We start from the raw sequence: 8,241 nt of genomic DNA, 5'->3' as shown, positions 1-8,241 counted from the left end.
GCAACCCATGTCGATCGTGGATCTGACAAATTCTAAGCAGGAAGAGGTCTTAATGTTGGAGAAGAATTGCCGTTTCTTACCTTTGAAACAAAAGCTAGGGTGTCTCAAACGTGATTGCAATGATATGGGCATGCTGATGGCGGCTCTGGTCAAGTATGCCAATTCTGATAGTACCAAGGATCCCGAGTCTGATGATGATATGGCAGGGAAGGGAAAGAGGAATGGCAACGACAAGGGCTCTCAGCACAACCCGGCAAATCAAGGAGGTAACAAACGTAAGGCTGACGGTAGCTTGGATTTTGTGGGTAACACCAATGCACAGGGTCATAACCAGCGACACAAGGGAAGGCCACCTCCTTGGTCCGGCTGGTTAGGACCCACGCTTGAGCAGTTGTTGAATGAGCCTTGTCCGAGACACGGTACTAAGGAGAAGCCGGCTACACATTTGTGGAAGGACTGCACGATTATGAAGGCGTTCTAGAATTCCAACATGTTTGACGGTAACAATGGCCCGGGCGGCTCAGGTGGTGGCGGTTTTCATGGCCCGGGCGGCGGGTCAAATCCTAATTTTTAAAATTCCCATGGAAGCCAGGGTGGATACAACCAACAGGCTAGTCAGGGCAGTCAGCAGCAGCAACAAGGTGGATACCTGAGCAATCCAAAGCAGCTGAATAGTGGGCAATATCATGTGTTCACCACTAGTTTGTGTAAACGGGACCAGAAGCTTCATAAGAGGGCTGTGAATGCAGTTGAGCCGGTAGTCCCTCGTTATTTTAGGTGGTCTGAACAGCCTATCATATGGAGTAGAGAGGATCACCCTCCCCGGGTTTACAATCCGGGTCACTTAGCCCTGGTCGTAGCACCTCAAGTGGGTGGATACAAGTTCACCAAGGTGCTGATGGATGGAGGCAGCAGTATCAATATCCTTTATTATGAGACCTTCCGTCGCATGGGGCTGACTGATAAGAGCCTTAAGAAGTCCAACACTGTTTTCCATGGAGTTGTACCAGGTAAGTCGGCGTATCCGGTCGACAAGATAGAGTTGGAGGTAGCATTTGGAGATGAATATGATTCCAGAGCCGAGAAGTTAACATTTGAAGTGGTTCAGATCAAGAGCCCATATCATGCTCTGTTTGGGCGGACGGCTTATGCCAAGTTCATGGCACGGCCGTGTTATGTGTACTTGTAGCTCAAAATGCCAGGTTATAAGGGAACCATTACGGTACACGGGAGCCGCAAGGTGGCTCTGGAATGTGAAGAAGGTGACGCGGCTTATGCTGAGTCGGCCTGCGCGACGGAAGAGTTAAAGTTCTACAAGGACAATGTTAACCCGGCGGATATGACATCTTTGAAGAAGCGAACTACAGAGCATGAGCCGGTCATAAAATTTCAGTCGGCGGAGGAGACTAAGCTTGTCAATTTTGTCCCAGGCGATTCATCCAAGCAGTTCAGTATCAACGCTAATTTGGATCCCAAATAGGAAGGCGCGCTCATCGAGTTCATCCGTGAGAATCGGGACATTTTTGCATGGAAGCCCTCTGACATGCCGGGTGTACCGAGAGAACTCGCTGAGCACACTCTTAATGTTGATCCGAGGTTTAAGCCGGTCAAGCAATTTCTTCTGCGGTTTAATGAGGAGAGAAGGAAAGCTATTGGTGAGGAAGTGGCCCGACTCTTGGCGGCTGGGTTCATCATTGAGGTGTTTCATCCGGAGTGGCTGGCTAACCCGATGCTTGTTATTAAGAAAAACGTCACTTGGCGTATGTGTGTGGATTACACGGACTTGAACAAAGCTTGTCCTGCAGATCCTTTTGCTCTCCCTCGTATTGATCAGATCATCGATGCTACGACGGGTTGTGAGCGTTTGAGCTTTCTGGATGCTTACTCTGGTTATCATCAGATCAAGATGGTTGTTAAGGACAAGGAGAAGACAGCGTTCATTACTCCGTTTGGAGCCTTCTTCTATGTTTCAATGCCTTTTGGGCTCAAGAGTGATCAGGGGACTTACCAGCGATGCGTACGAAATTGTCTTCATGATCAGATCGGACGCAATGTTCATGCTTACATGGATGACATAGTGGTTAAGTCCAGAGAGAAAGAAACCTTGATTGATGATCTCAAGGAAACCTTTGATAATCTCCGGGTTTACAGGATGATGCTTAACCCGGCAAAGTGTGTTTTTGCTGTGCCCGCAGGCAAGCTTTTGGGCTTTCTGGTTTCTAACAGAGGCATCGAGGCTAACCCGGAGAAAATCAAAGCCATCACCTCCCTGACCAAGCCGGCATGCATTAATGATGTCCAGTGTTTGGCAGGTTAGGCCGGTTCATAAGCCGGTTAGGGGAGAAGGCTATGCCGCTATATCAGATGATGAAGAAGATGGATAGCTTTACTTGGAGTGACGCCGCCAATACAGCCTTTGAAGATCTGAAGAGACAGTTGGCTGAGCCGCCAGTTCTTGCTGCTCCCGTTGACAAGGAGCCCTTGTTACTGTATGTGGCTGCTAACACCCGTGCTGTCAGTGTGGCTATTGTGGTGGAACGCAAGGAGGATGGCAAGGGGCACCCGGTTCAGTGGCCGGTTTACTATATCAGTGAAGTACTGATTGAGTCCAAGCAGCGATATCCGCACTGGCAGAAGCTTGTCTATGGGGTGTTCATGGACAGTCGGAAGCTTAAGCAATACTTCTTGGGCCATCCCATCACTGTGGTTAGTTCTGCCCCTTTGGGGGATATTATTCAGAACAGAGAGGCCACAGGGCGAGTCGCCAAATGGGCTATTGAGCTTGGGCCTCATGGTTTAAAATATGTGCCACGCATAGCTATTAAATCTCAAGCACTGGTGGATTTCATCAAGACTGGACAGAATTGCAGATGCCTGAGGAAAAGCCGAACAATACCTATTGGACAATTCATTTTGACGGATCTAGGAAATTGGAGGGCTCAGGGGCTGGAGTTATTTTGGCTTCCCCTCGGGGTGATAAGTTTTGTTATGTACTCCGATTGATGTTTCCTTGTACTAACAATGCAACTGAGTATGAAGCCTTGCTCCATGGTCTCCGGCTGGCTAAAGAGATGAAGTTAAGCCGGGTAAGGTGCTTCGGCGACTCAGATCTAGTGGCTCAGCAAGTATTAGGCAGGTGGGATTCAAAGGATCCTCTCATGGCGGCATATCGCCGAGAGGTTGATGCATTTGCAGGACACTTCAAAGATTATCAGGTGGCGCACATTGACCGCAGAAAGAACGAGGCAGCTGATGGTTTAAGCCGGCTGGGATCTCAACGTAAGCCGATGCCGCCTAATACTGTCTTGGATGTTTTGCATAACCCTTCTGTCAGGCTACCAACGGAGGAAGATTTGGCTGTCCCTGACCCTGGAGCGCAGTTGATGGCGGCTCTCCATATCATCCCCGATTGGACGGTGCCGTATCTGGCTTATATGACCCGGGGCGAGTTGCCTGAGGATGAAACCTTGGCCAGGAAGATAACCCGACGGTCTAAGTCCATGAAGATCATCAATGGCGAGTTGCATCATTGCAGTGTTACAGTAGCTTTTCAGCGTTGCATCTCTCCTGAAGAAGGCCAAGAAATTCTCCGTGAGATTCATGAAGGAGATTGCGGTCATCATGCCGAGTCAAAATCTCTTGTGGCTAAAGCCTTTCGTCATGGGTTTTATTGGCTGACGTCTCATGCAAACGCAGAGGATCTGGTCAGTAAATGTGACGGTTGTCAGAAGTTCTCAAGACGGGCTCATGTGCCGGCTCAAGAGTTGAGGATGATTCCAATTACTTGGCCGTTTGTAGTCTGGGGGCTTGACATGTTTGGGCCTTTCAAGAGATCCAAAGATAAAATGACTCACCTCTTGGTGGCGGTTGATAAGTTTACAAAGTGGGTCAAGGTAGAGCCGGTCAGTAAGTGTGATGCAGCCATGACGGTTCAATTCATGAAGAAGGTGATATTTCGTTTTGGTTTTCCACACAGCATTATAACTGACAATGGCACTAATTTGTCTAAAGGCGCCATGGAGGAATTCTGTCAGTGTGAGCATATCCGGCTTCATGTTTCGTCAGTGGCTCACCCTCAGTCCAATGGTCAAGCCGAGAGAGCCAATCAAGAGATCCTGAAAGGCATTAAGCCCCGGCTCTTTGTCCCCTTGCAACGGACGCTGGGTTGTTGGGTTGAGGAGTTACCTTCTGTGTTATGTAGCATCAACACTACTCCTAACAGATCTACGGGTTATATGCCTTTTTTCATAGTCTATGGAGCTGAGGCGTTTCTCCCTAGTGACATCCGTCATGATTCACCTCGCATGGCGGCTTATGTGGAGGAAGACAATGAACAAGCATGCCAGGATGCTCTTGATCTGTTAGATGAACATCGGGACTTGGCAGCAGCTCGCTTGGTGATTTATCAATAGGACTTGCGCCGCTATCACAATCGCCGAGTTAGGTCCAGATCTTTCCAGGAAGGTGATCTAGTGCTCCGGCTCATCCAGGATCAAACTGACGCTCACAAGTTATCCCCACCTTGGGAAGGGCCATTTGTGGTCAGCAAGAACTTGAACAACGGGTCATATTACCTTATTGACATTCGAGAGCACAAAGACTCACGTAAGTCGGAGGAAGAGACCCGGAGGCAGTGGAATATTGCTCATCTCCGGCCCTACTACACTTGAGCCATAGGCTCCGCTGATGTATATATTTTGCCAATGTATATATTATGATAAATAATAAAGCAGGACCTCTGTCCTTTTTCCCTTCTCACAAGGTAAATTTGTTATTACCATTGTCATTATTTTCTCACATGATCGCTCGGGTCCGGCTTATGATCGTATTCGAATCTAGCTGTTAAAAATTATGATCACTAGGGGGCTTCCTGTTCAAACATAGGTTTCAAACCAAAGAGAACATAGGTCTCGATACCCTTTTGATTGGCACACTACCGAGCTCACTTGGGGGCTTCTTGATCGTATCCGAATCATAGCTTAACCCCATTTGGGAACCGACTTTGATCGTATTCGAATCAGAGTCGTTAAAAAACTCTCAAGGTCATTAGGGGGCTTCATGTTCAAACATAGGTCGTATTCGAACCAAAGAGAACACAGCTGTCGGTACCCTCTTGATCGGTGCAAAGCCAAAGCCATTGGGGGCTACATGATCATATTCGAATCCTAGCTCAAACCCCTCTGGGACGGGTCACTGATCGTATTCGAATCAGTAGCCTTGCTATTATTACTTTTCTTTTTGGTTTAAGTTCTCTTGGGAAGCCCCATTATTTGACTTAAGATTGTTTTCCTGAGGCTTACAACTATAAATATGATGTCTGTAGCCCGGTTCCATATCAACTGATGAGTCGCTGACCCATAAGCATCGTGGTACTCTCCGGGTATCCGAATATTGGATCTTCATCCTTACCGGCCGGGTCATATGAACCGGCGGTGCAAGTTGCGAAAATTTTATCATATTTTTGTTTTTATCAACCAGTTAATCTATGATTATTTTGATATCCTTTTTTACCTGCCTAGCAATTTATTGGAAGGATAGTTTTCAAAAAAAAAGATCAACTGTATGCATGAATATAGGAAGGCGGCATAAAAATGTTAAGCATAAAAACATGCACGATGGCATGACCACAACAGAGTCATCTCTACCCTATTACAGGACTCATTAAGTCCAAATGGTTTGCATTGTTTTTTACACCAGGTATTGAGTCTCCATGACAGCTTCACCTTCAAGATTGGCCGGAAGCGTCCGGGTTAGCCCTCTCCGCGCTTGTGTCCTGCTCCTTTTCCTGGAAGGTTGATGATGACCAGTCAATGTTCTTTAAGGCTTCAAATTCTGCTTCATCATCAACAAGACCGGCCGGGTCAACTTCAGGAGCAAAGGTATGCTTACGAATTGGGGGAATCAGGCCGGTCACGTCATATTCAGGTGTTGGAATCCTTCGATTTTGTTCATCATAACCCGCCTGGTACTTGGTATAATCTACTTCAGTGGCTATCAGAGTCTCCATGGGGCGTATCTCTTTGACACAGGCAAGAAAATCCGCGTCCTCAAGCGGCATGTCGTCTTTCTTCAGACTTGGGTACCCAATGGCGATATCCTCCGGGTCTAATTTAGGTAGCCAGGCCTTAGCCCGGCTTAGAGCATTTATTGCTCCGGCTCCTGCAACTGACCGTCTTAATTCATTGATCCGCTGCGGAAGGACTGAAAGCTTACTCAAGACCCGGGGCAGGAGGGTTGGAATCTCATTAGATAAGGCCACCGAAGCAAGAGTATGTTGTGACCCAGTGTACAACTGTTCCACCAAGGTATACACAGCTTTCAGCTTCGTCAGCATGTTGTGGTTCAAATTTGCACTTCTGGGGCCTACACAAAGCATACTTAGCAAAGTAAAATTCTGGCACATACTCTATTGCACGGCTTAAGATATGAACACAACAGCAAGGCGACTTACCGAAGATGGCTGAGACCATTTGTGAAATATGGCGCTTTAAGCCGGACAATTCTCTAGTGACTTCTTCAAGAGCCGCTTCTGCTTTTTTAGCCTGGCTTATCAATGAGTCTTCTCATCCGCCTAGGCTTTCTTTTCAGTCTCAAAGTCTTTCTTCAGATTATCCTGTTCAAAAACACTGAACTCAAACATACTGTTGGCCTTCTCAGGTTCTGACTCTTGGAATTCAAGGCGGCTCTTCAAATTGGTCACGTGCGATTCAAGTTGACTTGTGGTTGCCTGTGCAAGTATAAAATCAAGTAAGTTATTTATGCAGTATTCAAGTCCCAAGCATTTTGCCAGTAACATACTTGGCACTTGGGGGCTAATGTCTTGCAGCGTTTTTCTTTTCTATGACGGTTCATTATATGGTGATTCATATGAGTAAGTCCCAAGCATTTTGTAAACAATGACACTTTGCACTTGGGGGCTAATGTATATCGTTGTTTAAAGACCCATAAGACTCTCTATAAAGAGCCGGCTTAACCTTATTGGTTAAGCCGCCACTTGGGGACTACATGGTAAGCCGGAAGTTTATTCTTTGTTATGTTGTCAAATTTGTTTCTAAGTCTACAGCATAAGTATCTTAAGCAGCAGACTTGGCGGCTAACATACTGAAGGATAAGGAACAAGACAAAACGAGTTATAGCTCGAATTTATGATGCATCTGCTTCACCATGTCAATTTCGAGGTTCCGGCTGTTGTGCACTTGGCTCATATAGCCAGAGAAGACATCTCCAATACTCATATGAGCATAATTGGTGACATCCATCTTGACTCGGCGCTGGTCCAGAAGTTCTTCCTAGGCTGGGCATTTGGCCAGCACGGTTGGCCTCCCCGGGTCAGCATGGCCGGTTCCCGTGATTTCAACATCCGTGTTGGAAGGATCAGCTATCCGGGTTGGGCTTGGAGGTTGGGGATTTTGTGACTCGAAAGCACCTTGGTCAGTAGGCAGGTCAGTAGGAGGTGACACATCTTGTGCTGGTTCAGGTGGAAGTTCATGAGTGCTTAACTCCGGCACAGTCGTTTCAAGAACCGGCTCATCAATGGCGACTCTTTCATCAGCCGGCTTATTCTTTCTAACCCTCTTGCTGGGTTTAGTTTGACCACTGCATTCAAATAAAAAGATTAATACAAAAATAAGAAGATTACAATAACTACATAGGTGAGCGGCTTATTATACCCTAGAGCGGTCTTGAAAGGTGGCAGATTGGACTATAATGACTCGCCAGAGGAAGGGGAAGTATCCTGATAATCCAAGTCAGAGGGATTGAGTGGTTGACGAAAGAGACCCGCTAAAGGATAAAACTTAGTTAAAATAGAGGTAACCTCGTTTCGGCGTTTCTTTGGAGTATTTGGTAAGCCGGAGGAGAGCTCCGCGTCCTTGCTAGTCCGGGTCTGCCTCCGGCTCTCATGAATTTGCCGCTTCAAAAGAAATTGAGGATCTTGATGAGCTAGAGGATGAGAAAATCTTACTTTCCAGGTCACTCTACGGATTTTCTGTCTTGGCTAAAGCTCGGAGTCGGAGGAAAGGATAGTTACCTCGTCAGCCTTGCTGCGGTTTGTTCCAGTGTCCTCCTGCTGATGATCAGTGTTAATAAGATGATTAAAATATAAGCCAAGGGAGTCAAGGGCTACCTCTGACTCAGAAGAGTCCGCCAGTTGAAGCAAGTCAGAAGCAGTAGCTCTTTTGCCTTTTCTTTTGGCGGCTTCTTTCCTGGCGGCTCTCTTTTCTTTCCTGGCTTTCTTGGCCG

The sequence above is a fragment of the Triticum dicoccoides genome, chromosome 6B (assembly GCF_002162155.2).
Source record: "Triticum dicoccoides isolate Atlit2015 ecotype Zavitan chromosome 6B, WEW_v2.0, whole genome shotgun sequence".
NCBI lineage: Eukaryota > Viridiplantae > Streptophyta > Magnoliopsida > Poales > Poaceae > Triticum > Triticum dicoccoides.
Note: the sequence above shows the minus strand (reverse complement) of the source record.